The sequence below is a fragment of the Xyrauchen texanus genome, chromosome 12 (assembly GCF_025860055.1).
Source record: "Xyrauchen texanus isolate HMW12.3.18 chromosome 12, RBS_HiC_50CHRs, whole genome shotgun sequence".
In the NCBI taxonomy this organism is placed as follows: domain Eukaryota; kingdom Metazoa; phylum Chordata; class Actinopteri; order Cypriniformes; family Catostomidae; genus Xyrauchen; species Xyrauchen texanus.
In genome coordinates this window covers 17,355,470-17,378,447 of record NC_068287.1, presented here as the reverse complement: position 1 = coordinate 17,378,447, position 22,978 = coordinate 17,355,470, and the positions used below count along the sequence as shown (strand labels likewise).

General features: G+C 38.6%; 1 long non-coding RNA gene across 1 annotated transcript; it reads left to right on the top strand.

Annotated features, from left to right (window-relative positions):
* The first annotated feature begins 1,964 nt into the window (after window positions 1-1,964).
* Window positions 1,965-22,756, top strand: LOC127653281 (uncharacterized). Its single transcript, XR_007971789.1, has 3 exons — window positions 1,965-2,080; window positions 7,828-7,919; window positions 22,390-22,756. It is a non-coding gene; the product is annotated as an uncharacterized LOC127653281 (long non-coding RNA).
* The last annotated feature ends 222 nt before the right edge of the window (window positions 22,757-22,978 follow it).

The window sequence follows — 22,978 nt, the reverse complement described above, 5'->3', positions numbered from 1 at the left end:
TGTATATATACACTCACTTTATAAGGAACACCTGTACACCTAATTATTCATGTAATTTTCTAATCAGCTAATCATGTGGCAGAAGTGCACTGCATAAAATACGGGTCAGGAGCTTCAGTTAAAGGAATGTTCATGGTTCAATACAAGTTAAGCTCAGTAGACAGCATTTGTGGAATAATGTTGATTACCACACAAATGTATTTCGATTCGTCCCTCCTTTTCTTTAAATAAAAAAAGCAAGAATGTAGGTTACAGTGATGCTCTTACATTGGAAGGTAAATGGGACCATTTTTGAAGGCAGAAATATGAAACTTATAATTTTATAAAAGCACTTGCATTCATTCTTCTGTTAATCTTTGTGTTTTATTTTAGCTGGTAAATTGTTTAAATTGTAATTTTTACATTAATTGTAGGATTTTAGGATTTGTTGACATTACATCATCATGGTAACGAAGTTGTAAAATTGGCTATAACTTTAAACAGAAAAGGTTAGTAAGTGATTTTATCACACTAAAATCATGTTAACAAACATATTGTTTATGACTTGGAGCTATTATTTTGAAACAGCATGTATTTTAAAGCTTAAAAATTGGCCCCCATTCATTTCCATTGTAAGTGACTCACTGTAACCCAAGTTTCTGCTTTTTTAAATAAAAGGACGGATGAGTCAAAATAATTTTTTGTGGTAATCAGTATTACTCCACTAACACTGTTGATTGAGCTTAACTTCTGTTGAACCCAGAATATTCCTTTAATGTTCTCATCAACCATCAGAATGGGGAAAAATGTGATCTCAGTGATTTTGATTGTGGCATGATTGTTGGTGCCAGACAGGCTGGTTTGAGTATATCTGTAACTGCTGATCTCCTGGGATTTTCACACACAACAGTCTCTAGTTTGCTCAGAATGGTGCCACAAAAAAAAAAATCCAGTGAGCGGAACTTCTGCGGATGGAAATGCTTAGTTGATGAGCGAGGACAACAGAGAATGGCCGGACTTGTTTGAGCTGACAGAAAGGCTACGGTAACTCAGATAGCCACTCAGAATGCACAACATGTCAAACCTTGAGGTGGATGGGCTACAAAAGCAGAAGACCACCTCTGGCACTTTATTGGGACCATAGTGTTCCTAAAAAGCTCTATACTAATATATATATATATATATATATATATATATATATATATATATATATATATATATAATTATGCGAATATTTAAGTGGTCCTTAATAATACATTTCACTACAATAATGCATTTATGGTGTAGTATACCGTATATTGTGCATGCATCTTTGTATTTCCATCTAAAAATGCCTTATTGCATTCTCTCTTTACATCTCTGCAACTTAAGTCTCAACAATAGAGGGCGGCAAAGAGCAACAAAATCAGTAGCCTACTGTAATCCTACAGGTTTGATTGCCGTTTTTATGATCACCTATAGGAAATTACTGCATTTATAAACACTTGATTGACTCCATGTCTGCAAGTGTAGCATGTCTGCGACTGACTTTCAGGATATGTGCGATTTTTAAGGTCTTCCATTATGACATCGTAGTCAAATCACTTCTGTAAATATTATTTACATAAATACATGAGTGCTTTGAAGAATATTTCGCCAACAAAACGGCAATAAAAGAAGTATACTCGGCCATAGCGACTCGGGGTTTCTAAGAACGTTCTTTCCTCGTTTCTATATTTGGAGGTGATTTCTAGGAAAATAGAAACGGCCAGCTCCATATCCAGTTTCACGTGTTAAACTTTGTCGTCTTCACGTTTTACAGTGTGAGCGATTTTACATATTGCCACCCACTGATGATCATTAATAGACTCAAGAATGTCCGAAAATAATTTAGCTCACAATTGGAGTGTGTTACAGAAAAAGGAATCTCCCCTTGCACGGCCCCTGCTTACCTAGTAGCGTGACCATAAAGCAATGCATGAGCAGTGAGATCTTAACATGCACAGAGTCAGTCTGCTTCTCTAGACGCTTGCTGATCTCACCACCGGGAGCACGTCAAGCGTGTACTCAACAAACAATGTCTGAATCGAACCAGCCAGATGTTTCGTTTTATTCATACGAGGTAAGTTTAAATTGACAAATACATCGATATATATACAATACGCGTGTTTTCTTGAAATGGCAGGTGTGATCAGAATCCGGGCAGCGAACAGAATACTTATTAATTCCATTGATGATGTCATAATAAACAGTCTTTAACCGTTAGAATGGGGATTTAAATTTGAATTTAAATGGGAAAGATAGTGAGAGAAGATGCAGCATGACATTTTTAGATGCACATTGCAGCACGCTTTATTTCTCGCGGATGTTGCTTTACGAGGCAGACAGATTGTGTCTGAGAGAGTACCTAACTCTCTAGGGAGCCGAACACACTGTCTGGGACTCAATTGACGCCCATTTGTCTGCAAACAAAAAAAGCTTGTCTCCTTTTTTAAAACATGTGCTTGGACAGTATCTGTGAACTTCATGTGATAGCTCTTGTAGCCTTGTATGTGTTACATATGTGTGACATGATTCAGTTGGCATGTTAACTATGGCTTAAGAAGGTCACCTGCTATACTTTGTGATTTAACAGAGAACGTAACAGAGAAAAGAGATTGTGGAGTCTGAGGAATTAGCATGAAAAATATAGAATCAATGGAGACACATGAGATTTGTCTGAAAACTGTTTAAGATCATATATTCATGAAACAGAAATGCTCAAAAGATGGTGGTAGACAGGAAATTAGCTTGTCATCAGCAGCAGTCAGTCTCTTGAGGTTTTAAAAAATACATGGTGATTTCAGTAGCGGGACTTTGGGGGCAAGATGAGTATTGATCTTAATCCAACTGGCCCATAAAGTCCCGTTTCTGGGACTCACTCTCACAGCACGACAGGAGTTTACACTGCATGCATTTTATGTAGATATTTCTACATCAATTTTATCAGCCACAAGTACTTAATATAATTAGGCTACGTCATGTTGACATATTTGTGCCTGATGACAGTGAAGCACAGATTTTACTGTACATGTTGTGTATAAACCTGTTCACTCATCTCACAAAATTGAAATCGACACTCTCAGAAAATGTGGCTCACAAATGTATGCAATTTTAAGTCTAAATGTAATGCCGCAGGGAGAATGAGGGGCTTTTGGGGGCACTTGTGTTTCAGATTTACCATCATAATGCCCCTAAAAATCCTTATTGCTCTTGCACTGATCACCACTGACTTATTATAATGTCATGTACCGTGTAAAAAGGCCATATGCTCACTTTTGTATTATTGTGATGAATAGACTGCTTGTTACAGATGGATTTCAGCTTTGTCTTTGTCATGTAGAGGAGTTGTTTCCTGACCATAACATGAATGCACTGTATTCCAAAGCTAATAGTATTAACATATCGGAACTAATGCAAACAGAATATGCTTCATGTGTTAACATCTAAATTTACTGGTTTGATCCAAGTCATAAATGTTATTGAACATTGCCAAATCAACCTGAAGACATTAGGTTACACCAACGTTCCATTTTATGTCCTACCGGTTTTATCCTCATGTAGAAACATAGAATGGGCCCGTCCCCTGACAGACAAGCACCAAAGGAATTTCTCAAGCCCAAGTCCAAATTCACATCTCTATGCTAATCATCTATTTGTCATTATGAAGAATGTCAGTTCATGAATGGGTAGAAGTTCTATCTGTCACTCTAATTATGTGACATTGCCCAAAGCTACAGCTGACAAGAATGAAGAAATGAGAGTAACATCCACTGCTATAGTATGCACTTCATGTAGTTTGATAAACAATAGGGGCATTTATCCATTAAAGCGCAACCTTACTTTAAACTTGTGTCATTTCTCTCAATCAATTAAAAAAAAAAAAAAAAAAAAAGAGCCATAGTGACTGCCGTTTGTGTGTCTCGGTGATCTCTTAGTGTACTCCAAACACATCATGCCATGTTATTATAAGAACAAGGGATCTATTGCTAGTTGAGGGAACAGGATGTGATTCCAAGAATCTGAAGAGCCGTATGCCACATGTGATTAGGAGATAGTTTTGTTGCAACTTGCAATATCTGGAACGTTAAGCCATAAACTTTCTCATACTCTGTATTCAGTAATCATCAGTAGAATTTAATTTATTTTGATGGGCCAAAATCAATATGGATTTCCAAGCATATTGCAGTGGCTGACACCTCTTTGATATCTCTGGGCACTGGGCTGGTTACATGAGCAGGAATTAGCTGAAGTGCTTTCTCTTTTCTCTGGCTCTGTTACGACTCAGCTCATGGTAATAGGAGAAAGGGAGAGTTTCAGCTGGGAAAGTAATTATTGACGCCCCAAACAGCCAACAGTGAATCCTTCCTAACTGAACTCAAATGACATAGTTGTGGTGACCGTAACCTTAATAGGTTCATAATTCCCAATAAAGACAGTGAACTTCATTGGCACACATTTGTATTTGTACTTTTAATGTGTATTAATATTAACTAGGATGATTTATAACGCAATCCAATGAGAAATACATAATCGAACACCAATCACCATGAGAAAAACTACCTTAAATAGAGCTATTAAACCAATCTGTCAAAGATCTGGTCAACCCGGTCTCATGACAAGTCGTAATAATAGCAAAATATGTTATACAAAACGTACAACTTTTACATCCAAAGTGAAAAATAAACAAACCAGCGAACAATTTCATTAAAAATGTTCCTAATTTTAACCCCTAACCCAAACTTAAAACTAACCATAAGGTCCAACCCCTTACCCAAACCCTATGTTGGATCAGGTTAAAAGAATCTTAATCAGTCACATTTGAAATATTTTAAACCTTTAAAAATATTTCCTTGCAAAGTCACTTGCTCATTGTTCCTTTAGACGTCATTAAAGCCTCTGAATCTGTCTCAAAGAATGCACTGGAGAGCTATTTGTGTTGAGTTGGCAGTTCACATTAGCAGTCTTACATCAAGTGGTTTAGGTTGTTCAGGCCCCTCTGAACAACCTAAGGGCTAAAGCACATAACTGGTATTCAGAAGGTCGCTGGTTCATTCCCCACAGCCACCACCATTGTGTCCTTGAGCAAGGCACTTAACTCCAGGTTGCTCCGGGGGAATTATCCCTGTATTAAGTGCACTGTAAGTCGCTTTGGATAAAAGCATCTGCCAAATGCATGTATATAAATGTAAATATCTCCGACCATAAATGCATTTGTTCTCCGATATTCTGAAGATGGCATTTAAGGAAACAAAACTGCAATGCTCCCATTAGCTTAACAGGGGTTTGACTCTCATTAGAAAGAAAATTGATCAATTGTCACACATTATACATACATTTCTGCATATACATGGTGAAATTATTTATTTTTCACATATCCCAGCTAAGCTGGGGTCAGAGTGCAGGGTCAGCCATGATACGGCGCCCCTGGAGCAGATGGGTTGGAGATGTCTCCTAGCAACCCAACTGATAAACAATGCTGCAGCACTAGCATTTGTGCTACAGGTGTATGATTATCAAAAGAGGTTATAATTTACCATGTTTTATACACCTGTTTCTGCAGGCCTTTCTTAAACAAGCTTTAATATCATGTAATGTGGAAACAAACTCATTTATCGATATTACATAATAAAGTGAATGCTTATCACTTACTTTGTATATCTGTCTGAGTGTCGACATGTTTGTGTGATATCATGAGTTGAGAATTTCTGCACGAGCCTTAAAGTTGTAATTCTGATTTAAAGATGCATTCCATTGCACTTCTCCTAGTAGGAAGTTGTAAAATCCAACTTTCCTAGTTTAATGATAGCACCACTACTTTTCAAAACTTGATCCGACACTGAATGCTCAAACAGCCTAATTTACACTTAGAATTCCTGATGTTGCTATAACAATGCAAAAAGCATGGTACCAATTTTCTTGTAGAGAAAATCAGTTCTAGTTTCCTGTTTAATAAATTAAGCAATCACATGGTCATGCAGAAGGATCTCTTTCTCAACAGCAATACCAGCAGTGATGACAGTCGACTCATCAGCAAGATCTTGCACTCTTCGCATTCAAATTACATCACTTAAAGCATGATTGCCTCACTCAAGGCCAACTAGAAGGCCTAGAATAGGACATATCCTAAAAACCACATTCACCAAGAACAAATATATCAATCTGATTGGCTGATGAATCTGACAATATGACATTAGATGCGAATTAATTTGCACTGTTGAGGGATTCTGTGGAAATGCTGAAGGCCTGAGGGGGTGGAGTTCAAACTTACATGCTGCTTCGGACGATTTGTGAAACAGTTGTCACACTTTGCTTGTAAATAAATTCTGACTGGATAAACTTTTGGATGAAAAATATTTTTTTATTTGGCATTTTACACCAGTAGAGAAGGCTTTGCTGGCCCTGAGAATTTGCCCCTGTGTCATATCGTATAAGTTGCAGAAAAACAAACAGTTACTAAGTTCGAAGTTCAGTGTGAATTTTAAATGGTTAACATTAGACAAGACAAAACTATCACATGCATTTAAATAAGCTGTTTAAAGCGTTGTTGATTATTATTATAAATGGGAGCGATGTAACATCGCAGCTTCCAGTGTATGAACGTGTGTGTCTTTACTGTTTTCTGTCCTATACAGCTGATAAACCTATTTACTATACAGTATATTCTTACAGCTTAATATACAATATGTAACATCATTTGTCACTTTTCTAGAAGTTCAGAAGTGGTTTAATGAAGCAAAATGATTGCTGTGTGTGAGAAAGTCCTTTGTTACTAAGTGAAAGTCAAAGTTTAGATTTACGGTAGAAATGGGACTTAAATATGTATCTGTTTCTAGGAATATGGTTAGAAATAATTGAAGATTTTATATTTTTTTGGCTTACAGAAAAGTAAGAAATGCACTGCCAACTTCCAACCTTGCTGTTTTATAACTATAATAATGCATCTGACCCCATATATTATTCAATCAATTCAAGTTCTGCTTTAAATGAAATTAAATTACCTTACAATATTTTCAGTTCTAACTGTGTCTATGTGCATATCTGACCAATTTCTTTTCCACAGCATTCTCAGAAAAGTCTGAAATAGTTTATTACAAAAAATACATATTCTCTCATGGTTACCATGATATTTTTTATATTCTTATGGGCATACAGTGAAACCATAAATGTGGGAACCAGGCAAAATCAGTTTGTCATTAAAAAAACCTTTTCTTTCCAGTACATTTATTCAGCCATTTACTATTAATAAAAATGAAAACACAAACAGTTTTTCTACTGTCAGAACGGCAGTGTCAGAAGTTATAGAATTCTATGCCTTATATTGAAGGTGGATAAGATAACCATCCAATCAGAAGGCGTCGTCAAGCTGGTGACATATTGATAACTTTCGTCCAAACATTTGACGTGTAATTAGCGAGAGTTGCCGGAATACGGTGTGGGAAAAAATAACACGGATCGAACAGTCACATAATTTAGCACGTGAGCACAACACCAAACTGATGCGAAGCGAGAAGTGGAGTGTTTGCTCTGCGCGTTTATGACGTGAGCATCCGCCACTGACATCTGCACAAACGGACGACACAAAACAAGTACTGTATAATTCAAATGAAGATCGTGATGTGTGTATTTGGACTATGCCTATATCAGATGTTAATAATATAAAACAACAAGGACAGCAACTCTTTGCGGGTGCATTTTCAGCCACCATATTTTGTATTTAAGGGGCATTTTTGTCCAGAGCCCCCATTCATTTTCAACCATGAATGGAACACTACAGAGATGGAGATGAGAGATGTAAAATGTGATTAAGTGTCTCTCTTCACCATGCAGCTGGGACACAAAGCATTTTTGCTATTTCTGCCTGTAACAGATGTTCGTATTTGGATCAAAAGGAGGAAGCGGGTGCCGGTTTCAACAGTCAGGTGAGACCAAATATTAAACTGATTTTCAGCATAAAACAAACACAGTTCAGCTTTTCAGCACAGTAATATACACTCTCTGCAACAGAAACGCAGTCTCTCTCTCTCTTTCAGTGGACTGGGCCGTCTTTTATCTCCCCTGAATCTCACTGTGAACTTGGAAATTTTAATTAGTCACAATTCATCTCGGGTGGATGTCCATACCACTTTCTGTCTCCCCAGGGCGCTCGACTGCGCCCTCAACTCCACACTGCCACACTCCAAATATGAAAGATGTCAAAACCATAGATCGCTCCATCATCACGCGCTTGCAGTGTTAACAGCATTGTTGAATGTTAACAGGAGTGATTGTTTTATTGCGTCGCTTGCTAACGGTGACACAATATAAAGCCATTTGTATGTTAAATTAACAGATTTAGAAAGGTTTATACGTCTGTATCATCTTAAGTTCATTAACTATCCGTCAAAGTGGTCCCTCGATGTGCATGCTCACACTAAACTCAACAAGCGCTCAATGCTTATCTTCTGGAGTTACAGTTCGATACAAATGCAAGTTTATTGATTTGATTTGTTCATCAGTATCTATTGGTTTAATAATTTGCAGCTGCACTGTAAAGTGAATAAAAGTGTGCAGGAATTTCCCACACTATTTGGAGCTTGCAGGAGTGATTGAAATTGTGCACTATAACCGCAATCCCGTGCCGAATTTCAGGCCCTGTTGTAAAAAAAACATAGAATCTTGCCCTGACAAAGATAATCTTCACAGTCCTGTAGCAATTCTGCAAATTCTAATGTATTCCTGCACCTTGCCCTCAATATGTGCCCAGATAAAAGTTGATTCAGTCATTTATAGACCTTTTCAAGAATGTAAACAAAAACAAAGGAATTAGAATGGTCCGGCCAGTCTTCCCTGCCTCCTGGGAATCTGAGTAGGGCGAGGGGTGGGAGAGTGGAGAGGGAAAGTGGGAGCGGGAGATACAGAGAGAGAGAGAGAGAGAAAACTGTCTCACTGGTTGCAAACACGCTGTCGACTGGTCCTCAGCCAGCTGTGCAGCAGTCCTCCGCGACACCAGGTAATGGCACTGGACCTCGCCTCCTTGCGGACAGCAGTGGCTCCTCTGCTTCCTGGCAGATGGCAGCGGCTCCTTCATCCCCTGGCGGACTACAGCGGGCTCCTCTGCCTTCTGGCAAACCGCTCCAGTACCACTGGACCATACCTCCTTGGACCCTCCATCAGTGGTCAGGGCTCTACGACAGCACATCCCTCCTCCTTTCCGGGTTTTGGCACCAGTTTAATGGATTCACACGGAGGCAAGGAGGAGATGGGGACTTTGACTGAGCAGTCAAATGGATGGGCAAGGAAGAGGCCGGAACCGATACTCCAAAAACAGGACTCATTTTTTATAAAAAAAAAAAAAAAGAATTGGTTTATTGTTATTTATTTATTATTAAGACCTCTTGTGCACCGAATAACTTTCAGCGGGCAATCTAAATTCATTTATTTTATATACATTTATGTACATTCACTGTATATTATTATTATTATTATTATTATTATTATTATTATTATTATTAAAAAGCAACAGTAAGACATTTTAAATAATACACAAAAGGTAATGTTAAAAAACTATTACAAAAGGTATATTTATTTGTAAGAAATTGACAGCAATAAATAAGAGATTCCTGTTGTTAGAACAGCTGTGCCGTGTCATCATGGTAATGTTTCAGGCGAAGACAAAGGGGAAGTGATGTAAGTCTTTCATTACTCCCTTCATCAAGGGTGTTCCAAACGGCCATACATGAGATGCGAGTGCCCTGCTACCTTCAGAGTTCCCACTTCCAGGGCTCAGCTCTTCGGAGGGAGCCACTGTACGGCTTCACTTGAGCGGTCCGGCTTTCCTGAACCGTCGGCCATGACACATGCTCCAACTCACGCTGGGGTTCCGGGGTGCGATTCTGGCGATGAATCTAACTTGCACCCCGCTCCGTTCCTGGACCTGTAAAGCTCCAGCAGGTGAAGATCAGTCTCCCGAGGAGAGTTGGCTTGGTGTTTGAAAGGCAGTGGTGATTAGGCTCTTCATTGGGATCATGCTAATGCGCATGTGTGTTCTCGAGTTGATTGATAGACGATTTCTGTATCTAAAAGGTGATTTGCTCTTTTACCTGTAAGGTGGGTTGACCGCTGGCTGCTATTGGGTGTTCCAATCTCTCCCATTAATTTTAATAGAAGTGGACCATCTCTGCTAAATCTCTGTTTTACAAGCAGGAAATTTTCATTGAACAATGACGTCACCAACAAACAGTCCTTGAAATGGCATATAGTGTGTAGGTGCAGTATATAAGATTCAGAAACCCTTGTTATTAATGACACCTGTGGCCGTTAAGTAAACTGCTGCCAGCTACCTGTTACTCGTGCTCGCACTCGGGCACACACACTCCATAGGGAAGCGAGCATCGACCGAAACAATGACGTAACGTATAAAGAGGCTGAATGTGATTCACTGACATCATGCTGACAGATGAGGTAGCATAATTAAAATTACACAGTTATGATTGTCATAGCTCCAGTGCTGGAACAGGGATAAAACAATGTATGGATATAGGTCTGACTATGCGAGACTGTAGTTTAAAGTAATCACTTTTCTTTTCATGATACATTGACTGCATTTATATCCATTATTACAGTATTGATGTGATTCAATCTCAACTGTCATTTTGATATATTGGTGCGCTATTGTTTATATTTTCTGTATAACCATGTTATGTTACACTAATGAATGGAGCTTTTTGCATTATCTTGAACATTGTTTAGCATTCATTTCATGTGTTATTGTAGTTTACCTTGCTGAATATTTACAGATTAACATTGATTATGACGGTTGCTGTGAATCAGCGTACATGACTTTTTGTATAAAGAGAAGATCGTTGAAATTATTTTAAAGTTACGAAGCAAGGTAGCTTGCAATTCGTCAGCATAAGCAGGCAAGATCAAGTTAGCTAAAATTACATCAGTCCTTATGGCACTATATTTCTCATGCTTTGCGGTTAAGCTTACCTGTCCAACAAGAAGAACGCCAATTCAGGGTCTGCTTTGATCCCCAAAACTGAACAAAGTTCCCTCCAGGAATCAAATACACTGCCGATGTTTACTGTAGTTTTTGCACGATCACGTTCCCGCTTAGCCAGACAGGATTTAGTAGATCATTTTTATATATTTATTTATATTTTTTTTATGAGTTTATGTGGGAGTCGGTGTTGTGCTGTGAGCTGGATGTTTGATGGATTCCATCTCTAAGATAATGTTAGCTAGTGTTGCAGTTTATTGACGCTGTTGAATACCGGATGAGAAATGTGCGCATTTCTCTCGGGAGCGCACATAAACGTCACATCCTCTGGATTTTCCTGGCAAAACCGACCCACTGTCTTTGCATGGAAATCAGTATACAGCTTTAATAGGCAACCTAGAAAGTCCGGGAAGGAATGATTTTTTAAGTTGCATAACAAGCCGTTCACACATTGGCAAAAAAGGCAAATATTACATGAAAATTGTTACATACTGCACATTTAATGCAGTTGAGTTTGGACTGCATTAATACTTTTTGTAGCATTGATGAAACTGGTTAGGGTATTTCCATTTCCCAGCATGTTTTGCATGGGACTGGATGGGGTGAACAAATGTTAAAATTAACTGTTGTTTTATGTATTTTCGAGCAAGATGAGAATAGGTTGATATTTGTTAATGTTTAATGTTCTGTTATATTGGTATTTATAAAGAGGATCTGTAGGCTGCAGTTTTGGAGGTTACCGCTGTGATGAAGACTGGTGCTTAGGTTGAGGATGCACATTCACTTTCAAGTAGGGATGGGTGATACCACTTATTTTCACCTTTTAAAACAAGTATAAGCAACATATAAAACAAAAAATTAAACAAAATTAACCATAGATATTATTATATGGTTACTATTAATAAAATCAAGTTAGATACATGGATACTACAGTAATGATGTAGTAAAACCATGGTTAATTGTATCACATCCTTGGTTACTGCCAAAAAAACTAAACAAAAAACATGGTTACAGTCGTGGTTACTATTCATGTTTAATACAATATTACTTAAGTAAATCCATGGGTAGTTTTCATGAGGGTATCATTTATTAATGAGGATTAAAGATCATTATCAATGTTTTAACGACTCTGAATTGAAAGAATCCTGTAAAAATGGTCACACAAGCCCATTATAATACATGTCACGTCTAGACTTGTCATTAATTGGTGTGAATAACTCCAGATGCTGTTTATCTGTCATTTTCTCAGGAAAGCACTGCTCCCATATGACTGAAAGGGTGAGCACTGTCTGCTGGTGTATTTTAGCACTTCTGTGCATCAATTATGGTGCCATGCAACAATTCAGTCATATAATTATTATTTTCCACTTTGAAGCTTATGAGATGCATTAATATTCATGTAATCTAAATAATAATATCATTAGTTTAAAAAAAACTTCAGAATCGGTATTTTTATGTGAGTATCGGAAGTATTGATACTTAAGTATCGATCCGCCCATCCCTACTTTCAAGTGACGTTTTAATTAAGTTCCGCTTAGCTAGCAGTTGCTATCAAATTGACAGTGCAACAGCTCTACTGACCTTACACTTGATCATCTGGCTTATACTAATGATTCATAAAATAAGTTAAGTTGGACCACCATAAGAAAATGAATTAAACATAATTACATTTAATTTGACGAACCTCATAAAAGTCGAGGTACATTTATTTGGCCTAATTCAACTAAATTATGTTGGCTGAATGAAACTGACTTATTTTGAATGAAAGAAATTCAATTGCTTGTAAACACAATCTCAAATTAAATTAATTAAGGGTAATAACTTCATTTATTGAGTGTACAAGTGAACCTCTTGAGGTGTGGGCTAAAGTACACACAAGTGAGAACTTAAGTGTGTGCCTCCTGAGCATCATTTCACAATTTTCTACTGTCTCAACAGTCCCCATGCTCAAAGACAAAATGTTACTCTTAAAATAGACAGCAAAACGCTCTTCTCCTTGGGGTAAAGCTCCAGGCTTATAAACAAAAGAATAAATGGATTTATGTTTTGTAAAAGTCACCTGTCTATTTCAGTGATTTGAGGGTATTATATTTTTCTAATTCAATTGATAATTAATGGATAACGCATGAAAGGGTGATATATAGAATTAGCCCTATTACAGTGAAAAAAGAAATAAACATGTAATTTTCTAATTCAAACTAATTCAAAATAGAAATGTTAGTCAGAAAATAGAATATCTTGAGACTTTGGACGAATTTAACTGAATCCACAGGGAAATAAAACTTTGAGGCGAGAATGTAATTATTTTCAAAAGCTGCTGTAAACAGACAAATCATCAGTATGGCTCACAATAGGCCCATAACACATCATATTTTGATCTTTATTATTATTGTTCATATTGCACTAGAGCCCTCAGTCAGTATAAGGTAGTATTTGATACTGCAATAATTAGAAAAGTAATTTGTGTATATAGATTTCATAATAAAATATATTAAATAAACAAGAAGAAACACTGAACTTGCAAGGTTTGAAATATCTCACTATTAATAAAACCATTAATTTGTTTTACAGTGCTTGTAAATGCCATTAGGTATATCTGAAACGTCTAGACATGGACAACTCATGCAGTAATTCATCTGCTGTCACTGGTGCACCAACTGGTTTGCAGAGGCACCATGCCGTGCACTGTGAATGGGTCTCAGAGGTCTCAGCACAGTAAAATATAAAGAAAATACTCATGTCACAAGCTGCCATTGCGCAACACAAGAGGAATATGTTTACAGTTTCTTGCCCTACAGTTATATTTAGAAATGGTCTGAAAGTTTGAACTGAAAACAGGGTGCATGTTTTGAGTCAGCGTAAAGCGTCGATTCACTGCTACAGTCATGTATGTTAACATGGCTTATCTGAATCTGAGATGGCTCATTCTGCAGGTTGAGCCTTTGAATTTCACTTTGCTACAATATTGCTCACAGGGATAATTTTTCTGAATTACCTCTGAATGTTTCAGCACAAAGATCCATGGTGAACGATAGCCTGCTTCGACATGTGGAGTAATTGGACTTTGGAGTAATTACTCCAATGAATTTCCACTCTAGAGCTGAAAAAGTATCATAATGGATTTTGGCACATAGAAGTGGCATAAAATCAGTGTAATTATTGGGTTGTTTGTTAGTTAATGATAGACACAGAATGACTTAATCATACTGAGATATGCATTTTATCTTCTGTGGTTTTATTAACTTTGATGGCCACTGTTCTTCTTAAAGATAGTTCACCCAAAAATGAAAATGCTGTAATTATTTACTCACCGTCATGCCATCCAAGATGTGTATGACTTTCTTCTGCTGATCACAAATATATTTAGAAGAATATCTCAGCTTTGTAGGTCCATACAGTGCAAGTGAATAGTGATCAGAATGTTGAAGGGCCAAAAGCATATAAAGGCAACATAAACGTAATCCACATGAATCCAGTGGTTAAATCCATGTCTTCAGAAGCAATATGATAGGTGTGGGTTGTAAACCGATCAAACTTTAAGTCTTTTTTACTATAAACTCTCCTTTCTGACATTCATCAAATAACTACATTATGGGTTACACATTTCTAAAATAGTATTATTTATGAAGAATTTAAACATTCATTATTTTATATGTACCTATCTTTGCATTTCTGTGACAGCTGAAGGTCGTTGTAAGGGAGAAATGTGTGGTGTCGAGTGTACTTGGTTGCTACAATGAACAAAGAGGAAATGTAGACATTTTGAACTTAGAATTGAAAATATTCTGTGAAAAATGTTCTAGAAAGCAACTTACATTTTCATGGGATATTTAACCCAAAAATTTTAATTCTGTCATCATTTCCTAACCTTCATATTGTTCCAAACCCATATGACTTGCTATGGTTTGTGTAACACAAAATACAGAATGTTAGTTACTGACAGCCGGATACCTTAGTCAGGTTCATTCAGACATGTTAAATAATATTTTTGTCTTTCATCAAGCCAGTTAATTTAGATGTTACAACATGAAGCACATTTTCTATTTACGGAAAAAGGAAATTCAAACAGGTTTGGAATGACATGAACTTATAAATATATTTCTAAATATAGTGGTAAAAATAGCAGCCTGACTGAGGTCTTCACCACCAAATGCTGTATTTCATAAAGAAGTAAATGTCAACTACCGTACAGAGAGGTGTTTTTATTCCGTTGCTCTATCAGAGAGATCAAAGGGGGTGAGGAACACTGAGGAAAATGCTGACTGGTTCTATTGACAAAGACTGCTTTTCAAGACTTGGATTTTAATGCACTTATTGACAAAGAGCGAAGACATGGGTATGCAAAGCACGTACCGGACACAGCAACGAAGAGGCTGGGTCTGCCTCCTCCCAGGCAGCTTCGCTTGCAGGTTCACGACCTAAACCCTAAATGGGGGTTGTGGAACCTTGGACAAGTAGCCCAGTCATGGTCTTAGGATGAGGTGAGCATCTGCCGGACCGAACTCCAGGTAAGTGTTGCTGACAGAGAGCGCTTGCAGGTCCCCAACCCTCTTGATGGAAGCAAGCGCGATCAGGAGAGCCGTCTTCAAGGAGAAGGTTTTGAGCTTGACTGAATCAAGTGGCTCGAAGGGGGGTCTCTGAAGGCCTGAGAGGACCCCTGAGAGATCCCAGGAGGGGAACAGGCTTGGCCAGGAAGGGTTCAACCTCAGAGGGAGTTTTCCAATGGACTTGCCGTCTACTGCGTTGTGGTGTGCTGCGATAGCAGTGACACACACCTTGAAGGTGGAGGGAGACAGCCTCCCCTCCAGCCTCTCGTGCAGGAATGAAGCACTGACCATCTCTGTGGGTCTTCAGATCTGAAAGAACACCAGTTTGCGAACAGATGCCATTTGAGGGCGTAAAGCTGCCTGGTAGAGGGAGCTCTGTCTTGGTTGATCGTGTCTATGTCTGCAGGTGGTAGACCACTTAAGTCTTCTGCATCCCATCCAGGGGCCAAACGTGGAGATTCCAGAGGTCTGGGCACGGGTGCCAGAGGGTGCCCCGTCCCTGAAAAAGCAGGTCTTTCCTCAGGGGAATTGGCCAGGGAGGTGCTGTCGCGAGGAGCATGAGATCCGAGAACCAGGTCCGGGTGGGCCAATAAGGAGCCACAAAGGTGACCTGTTCCTCATCCTACCTGACCTTGCACAGCACCAGTGCAAGAAGGCTCACTGGGGAAATGCGTACTTGCGCAGCCCCCAGGGCCAGCTGTGTGTCAGCGTGTCTGTGCCGAGAGGGGCTTCCGTTAGGGAGTACCAGAGCGGGCAGTGGGAGTTGTCTTGGGAGGCAAAGAGATCTATCTGTGCCCTGCTGAAGCAGCCCCAAATCAGTTGGACCACCTGGAGGTGGAGCCTCCACTCTCTGCTGAGTGATACCTGTCGCGACAGCACGTCCGGCGTCGTGTTGCGGTTGCCAAGGATATGAGTGGCAAGCAGACCTGAGTCGCTGCTGACTCCAAAGGAGGAGATGGTGGGTGAGTTGTGACGGCGATTTATGTACGCTACTGTGGCAGTGCTGTCTGAACGGATCAAGACGTGCTTGCCCTAAATCAGCAGGAGAAACCTCCACAGGGCAAGTAGAACAGCCAAAAACTCGAGGCAGTTGATGTGCCAACATAGGCAGGGCTTCGTCCAGGAGCTAGCGGCTGCGTGCCCATAGCACACGACAACCCAACCCAGTTGAGAGGTGTCAGTGGTGACCACGACACATCTGGACACCTGCTGTAGGGGGACTCCTGTCCACAGAAAACAGATGTCTGTCCAAGGGTTGAAAGTCTGATGGCAGGAAGGGGTGATAAACACATGGTATGTGCTGCGGCGCCATGCCCATTTCGGGAGTTGAGTATGAAGCCAGTGCTGGAGCGGTCTCATATGCATCAAATCGAGAAGCGCGACCGCGGCAGAGGATGCCATATGCCCCAGGAGCCTCTGGAACTACCCAGGTGCAGATCTTTGAGTTCCTTGGCTTGGTGTACTTGCAGGAGAACCATGGCATGCAAGGCGGAGGCGGCCTGTCCAGTGGCGCAGTAGGCTTTCACGGTCAGTGACGACGTTGTCCTACAGGCCTCGGAGGCCTCGCGCTCACGGCGGCCCGGCGAAACCGAGCCCGTCGGCATCCCCGAATCGCCTTCAACGCCAGACGGGTCGTCCTCAATCCCGTGGGAAGAAGGATTGACGGCTGAAGTGGCTTTCTCTCATGAGAAAAGAAAGCCGCGAATGCAATGTTGCAATGGCTATGTTCTCGCACAGAGAACATAAACAGAGAACATAAACCATTTATAAAATGCTGCCTGCGTGTGTTTGCAGCCCCGGGCACACGAGACAGCTTTTATGACTGTCAGAAGTGGAGAGAAATCATCCACATCCAGGAACTACACAGCAGCGGAGGGGCGTCTTTAAAAAGACACGTCCTGAAAAGGATGTTCAACGCTCGCTTTTGTAGGTTGCTCTTTTACCGGAAAACAAACTATTTTAGAGGAAAATAAACTCTTTCAGAAGAGTTTAACTCTTTTATATGAGAAGCGCTATTGAAGCGCACAGGGGCAGAGTCTGCACAGCGTGCAGAGAGGAGAAAGCAGCTGGAATGCACCGTCAGATCCAACAGAAGCTCACTTGCAGAGGTGGGTGAAGCAGTCGTGTCACACAGCTTGCTGATCACACAACCGATCGGCTCCGAAGAAGAAATCTGTCTGGCATTCGCTCGCCCGCTCCCTTTTTACCCGTTTGTCTGGGGGCGGGGCATGCAAATTCTGTCTGCCAACTTGACATTGGCCTTTTCTCAAGTTCAAGTTTAGAGGTACGCGCGGCTCACAGAAGAGACCCCTTGTGTTACTACAATCCACACAACATCGAGTGAGTGACAGAAGGGGAACACTAAACACCATCAGGGTAACACATGTGAAACATAACTATTCCCATAAAATATAATGAAATGAAATGTGATGGGTCACACAGGGGATTCTGGGAACACCCGGTCACTGTTTTTTACCATAATTTTAACAATAATGTACCATAAAATGTACATGTACTCTCTTGTTAAACATAATATTAATTTTATCCATTAATTATATTGGAAAATCATACTTTTTACATTAAAAGTTTTTATTACAAAAAAAAAAGTAAATTTTGTATTATTTACCCATAAAACTACATGTATTGTCTTTTTAAATATAAGTATATTTTAAAGTATATTTTACGGTAACTACTCGTTAACCTATTTACGTTTTTTAATGTAGCATTTATACAGTCTTTTACCTTTAAAATTACGCACATTTTTGTAAAGTGTGTGTATCATTAGTCTGCATTCTTTCTATCTGTAATACTCCTATTGTGTGGGAGAGAAGTGTAGCCATGCTGTCATGAGTCATGGGGTCAGAGAGAAGCAAGAGATGTTAGACTGAGCTGTAGCAAGCCTACACGTCAGTCCGAGCAGTTCAGCTCTTAACTCAAACCACATGCGCCCCCTCACATACAAACTGAATGAATGTCTATTTTGAATAAATTAAGATGGCTGGCAATCATCTGATATTCATTTGCTAACATGTTTGTCTCGTCGCTGCCATTTTTCTTGTCTTTGTTCAGAGTGAGGAGCTCTTGGAAGTTGTTGGGTTTTAAGGGAATCTCACAGTCATGATTCCCAAGGGTTAATCCTTGAAGATGTACTTCCTGTGTGCTCTTGTGGCTGATGTGTCTTGGGCCTTTTTTTAAAGGGAAATGGAAAGGAAGCCAGTGCACATGGCTTTTATTTCTGAGTCACATCCCATCAGATGGATTTATGGGTTCAATGTGAGGGACAAGATATGCATACATTATATGACCGTGTGTGCAACATCTGTAAAGTTGGCAGTTATGGATCAGTTGTACAGTTTCCTTATCTATCATTTACATGTTTATATGACAAGGGCAGGGAAGAATTACATTTCACTCACTTTTTAGACTGAAACAGATGAGACACGTTAAGACTTGATTCACTATTCCCAGAGAAACATCCTGTTGTTTCAGAAAAGATTAACTGTATGCTACAAACCCAGACGTCATTCTCATCAGTCAAATCAAATGCATGTATCAATCGTAGACCCATGCCATTTCGTAATCCTGTAAGTTTCACATCTATCTATCATCCATCGTATATCTATCCATTTATCCATCCATCCATCTTCCTGCACATCCATATCAATCTGTCCATCTGTCCGTCTGTCCGTCTGTCCATCTATCTATCTATCTATCTATCTATCTGTCTGTCTGTCTGTCTGTCTGTCTGTCTGTCTGTCTGTCTGTCTGTCTGTCTGTCTGTCTGTCTGTCTGTCTGTCTGTCTGTCTGTCTGTTGCCAGAAATAGGAAATGGTAACTATTTCTTTATGAATGTCTTTATAAATCAGAAGACATAAATGTACAAGGGTTGAGCTGTGATTTATTTGGGCTTACCTTTTTAATACCTGCAAAATGGAGTGTTTGCATTAGTAATTACAGGGGTATTTATGCTGCTTTAGATTACTTTAAAGAGATTTGGGTATATTTACACCAAATCACAGAAATGTCTTGGTGCATTTGTGGATTAAAAAAAATTATAAAGAAAGATCTCATTTGTAAAACAAAGGATTCCCTAATCCTGTTGCAACAGATACAGGATTTTAGTTTTCATGCTAGCTAAATCAAAAGAGAGGTTATGAAAGCTACCTCATGCTTTCTAGCATTTGGTGAAGGATTTGTTTATAAAGGCAGTGGTAAAATAATTTTTTGCAAAGAGGCCACAGTTAATTCAATAAAGGAACATTGAGTTCATGATCTGGCCACTCTGAACTTGTTAACATGCTGGATCAATGCAGTCAACAGCCGAAAAATGGAAAACAGAATGGTTGATTCCAGAGCAGCTACTTTAAATAAGATCATGAGACTGCAGGTCTGGTGATCCAACAGCATCTATACCCAATTACCATCTGTGGTCTGGGAGTCAAACCCAACAGATACACTGTAAAAAATCCATCTTCAATTTTGTCATATAAGCTCAGGTTTAAAAGTTGATTAAACTATCTAATGTCCAAAAAAGTAAGTATACTTAAAAAAAATTTATTAAGTCAACTATTTTTTTAAGTTGTTTTAAACAGTGAGCACATACAATATCAAGTTTGGTGGTGAAGGTAGAACATACAGGCATTTGAGTATGCTCAGTTTGATCACTGACCCTCCAACACCCCCCTATTTGAAACTTTGTGCACTTCTGTGAAATGGAAGTTTACATTTTAATGGAGACTTATAAACTAGTTTCAGGAAGAGCAAGGTCATTTAATCCGACCAGTCACATCACCAGTGTAAGCGTATATAAACAGCAGCTTACCTCTACATGGTGTCGAGACTTCCGGCATCCCTCCACCTCCCACTTCTCCTCTTATCTATTTACTAATAACTAATCTAAGTCCGGGGGGGTATTCAAGCTCAGGTCAAGCCTCGAGCCCTTCGCCCAGGACAGCAAGCCACATATGTTTACACTATCCACTAAGTAGGTTTATCTTAACTTGCGAACTACTGAATTGTTGTAAGTCTATAAAGCCAGGGTCTACCACAGAAAATCAGGAAATATGTGGGATTGTACATCTTTGATTTTGACTTTGATATCTTTAATGATGTTATCCATTTGTTAAAGTCATTGTAAGGTCTTGAAAATTCATGGGTCAAAATCTGGGGGAATCTTGTAAGGCTGAGCACTATGAACTTCACATTGTTGCACCTGCTACTGAGCATGCCCACTGGAGAAGCATTGTGGCTGAAGACACCACCCAATCCCCTGCTCTTTAATTTATTTAAGTGTGTTTGGTTAAAGCGTGCCGATTTATGAGGACATATAATAATTTTAAATAATATGTTTTGAATCAATAGATGAATTTTCTCTTTATGTTTTTAAATATGTTTGCTGTAAAATGTGTTTTGTTTAAAGTCACCATCAGGGTAATTTGTGATCGCTTTGATGAAATGTCTTTATTTATGAAGTTAATTAAACTTCTAAAAGTTGAAGTACTTGTAACCTACACCACCATTTAAGTTAGACCAACTATTTGGTCTCTTGGCGGGGCTTATACATGACCTTATGTCGAAATGTAGATCTGCTGAAAAATATTTTGTATTATATTATTTTCAAGATTATTGGAAATTATGGACAGCTATAATTAAAAATTCAAGTTTACTGAAATTAATGATCACTGATATTTTTGAGTTTGCTGAACCATTTGTATTAAGTTAATGAAACCTATAATCCTATTTGAATTGTTAAGCTAAAGAATTTTCCTGAAGTTGAGTAAACTCAAATGCTTTCCAGCTGATTGCCTTTTTTAAGTTTACTCAACATTTTATTTTTTACAGCTTAGAGATTCATTCCTTGTGTTTGTTGACAGGTGGGAAACAGTTAGAAGGAGCTCCATATGCTTGCTGTATTCTCTAGAAGCTTTAATTAGATCCATCTCTTTGGTGTGAAAGCCAAAGCAATATTATATCAGGTTACACCAATTAAGACATGGTCAACTGGGTGATAATCTTGTTCACAGCCAAAAGTGGAGTTTAACGACATTTTATGGAAATAAATAAAGAATGTAGCTTTTATGCTAAGCAAATAAACCCACTGAAGCATTTTCCTTCACCAGTTTGTTGAGCTGTTCGATTGGAGAACATTAAACCTTGAGACTAATTATTTGGCTTGCTGTTGTGAGGGTGATCATGAGGGTTACATATGGGAACAAAATTGGATAGTACTTACTGAAGAGAAGCAATTATACCCCATATCATGGTTAAACTGGGCTGATGATATAAGGTTGTATTAAACAATCTTTCTTGGAAATATACAGTAAGCTGGTCACCACTCATGTACCATATACTGCATGTATGTTTGTAAAGCAGTTCAATGGAAAGGAGGAGGTGAGAACCAGCCTGGCGATATAAACAATACTTTAATGATTAACTTAACCACACACACACACACACACACACACACACACACACACACACACACACACGTTGTGTTTCCATGTTTTATGGGGACTTTCCATAGACATAATGGTTTTTATACTGTACAAACTTTATATTCTATACCCTAACCCTACCCCTAAACCTAACCCTCACAGAAAACTTTCTGCATTTTTACATTTTCAAAAAACATAATTTAGTATGATTTATAAGCTGTTTTCCTCATGGGGACCGACAAAATGTCCCCACAAGGTCAAAAATTTCGGGTTTTACTATCCTTATGGGGACATTTGGTCCCCACAAAGTGATAAATACAAGCTCACACACACACACACACACACACACACATATATATAATTTATATTCCTCCATGTGTTTGAAGACAGTATAACTGATGAAACTTTTGTTTATTGTGTCCACTAGATTCCTGTAAATGTTCGGAACAAGCCACTGGAGACCTTGTTGGAGATGATTAAAGGCACTTGAAGGGGCCGGTTGTAATGTTATTAATGTATTTTTATTTTTTAACTTGGTTTTCCAAGTAACTGTCAATTGATTCCAGGTGTTTTGGAGTGAATAGTACGATTGTACCCAGAATATTTACATGCATGGCAAGCCGAAATTACGTGTAAGATGTTAATTATAGATATCTATATTTTAAATGGTAATTCTTGATTTTAGCAATGGAATTACTACTAGAAATGTGTATTGTGTTTATATCAGTAATGAAGCTTGTAAAAATGTAATGTCAACTAGTAAAAAAACTAAATTATTGATATCTGTAACTGCATTTTCACTAGTAGAATTTCACAATGATCTTTCATTCAGTTCTATTCAAAATGCATTAACAGATAATTAATTTTGTATTAGTTGGAATTCCAAATATACATATCAGCCATGTACTTCTTTCTAGTAAAAATTATAATTTTTTACATCAATAATTACATTGTTACTTGCAAAAATGTCCATTCCTGATAATAACAATGGAATTACAACTAGAAACATTATATAT